The following is a 1850-nucleotide window of genomic DNA, read 5'->3' as shown; positions in this document are numbered from 1 at the left end:
CCAAACTTTTCATTTATTGTGTTAGGCTGAATAACGCACCTTTCCAATATGTCCATGCCCTAATATTTGGAAGATATGACTGTTACCTTACATGGTAAAAGGGACATTGTAGATGTGATTAAATTAAGCATCTTGATATGGTGGGATCAGCCTGGATTATTTGAGTGAGACCAGTATAATCACAATGGTCATTATAAAAGAGGCAAGAGGATTCATAGGAGGATGAGGAGGCAGTGTGATGATGGAAGTAGAGGGCAGAGTAATGTGTTTTGAAAATTGAGAAAGGAGCCACCAGCCAAGGAATACAGGTAATCATTAGAAGCTGAAAAAGTCAAGGAGAAGGGTTCCCTCCTAGAGACTCCAGAAGGACCCAGCACTGCTAACACCTTGACTTTAGCCCAGTGTGAGTAATTTTGGACATCTAGCCTTATGAACTATAAGAAAATAAATTTGTGTTGTTTTAAGCCACTAAGTTTGTGGTAATTTGTTAAAGCATCAACAAAGAACTAACACATTGTAAAATGAGGAAGTTGGACTAGGCAATCGTAAAAATTGTTTCCGGCTATAATGGTCTATGGTCTAGGATAAATCTAGGATGAATGTTTGGGGGGATAGGAACAAGTACTGTTTGAATGGATGGAAAAGGAATATGATATAAAAAAACAGGTATAGTCTTAGTAACCTCTTATGGTTTTATCCATACATGGCAGAACTAGCTCTTAATAAAAAAGACTGTAGAAGAGGTAATCTTTAAAAAATAAGCAATGCTGGGCAGGGTGGCTCATACCTGTAATCCCAACACTTTGACAGGCTGAGGCAGGAGTGTTGCTTGAACCCAGGAGCTTATGACCAGCCTGAGCAATATAGTAAGAGCCTGTCTCTACAAAAAATAAAAGAATAGCCAGGGGTGGTAGAATGCACTTGTGGTCCCAGCTACTTGGGAGGCTAAGGTGGAGGATGGCTTCAGCTCAGGAGGTTGAGGCTGCAGTGAGCTGTGATTGCACCACTGCACTCCAGTCTGGGCAACAAAGTGAGACCCTGTCTCAAAAAATAAAAATAAATAAAAAATTAAAAAGCATAATTAGTGTTAACAAACTTTATAGTACATTGGAAGATGGCCTACTCTCAAAGTAATCAAAGGAGAGAATATAGATACCAACAAATTATGTTCTCTCCAAAATTTGTATCCTCCATTGTATTGTAAGTTGTTGGGCCCGGGTTGGGTAGAAACAGAGCCCAGTATTTTAGGCAGTGCCTTTTAGGACTAGTGTTCACAGGAGTTGATTATGAGGCTGAACTAACTAAGAGGCAAATTACTGGTGAAACAGTCTGATGGGATGAAGGAGGTCTCAGAGTAGCAGGTGGCTTTGATCATCACTGACTGAATGGTCTTACATATCTGTATCTGTGTTGAACTAAGGAACTATATTCATGTCTCATGTAAGTGTGAAAAACTCATTTTTCTTTACTATCTTCACTTGCTTTTGTAGCCATGTTTTTAACTCTACCCACAGGTCCCTAAAGGAAAAATGATGAAGCAAAAGAACAAAATGGTTAAGCAGTGATGGACAATGAAAGATATCTATTCATTCTCTCATCCATCTATCTATCCATTCTCCATCCACCTACCCATCCATCCATTCATCCATCCACCCACCCACCCATCCACTATAGTTTGAGTACCTGCTCAGGGCATGGCTCTGTACTATGTGCCATAAGAACATTAAGATGAAGTGGATACAAATTGTTTTCAGTCAACTTGAGAGTGAATGGGAGAGTTACAAACTGTCTAATACATTATAGAAAAGTGATATATATATATATATATATATATATATATATATATATAT

Source organism: Cebus imitator, unplaced genomic scaffold, assembly GCF_001604975.1.
Source record: "Cebus imitator isolate Cc_AM_T3 unplaced genomic scaffold, Cebus_imitator-1.0 Scaffold585, whole genome shotgun sequence".
Classification (NCBI taxonomy): domain Eukaryota; kingdom Metazoa; phylum Chordata; class Mammalia; order Primates; family Cebidae; genus Cebus; species Cebus imitator.
The sequence above is the reverse complement of the archived record's forward strand: the minus strand, read 5'-3'. Positions refer to the sequence as shown.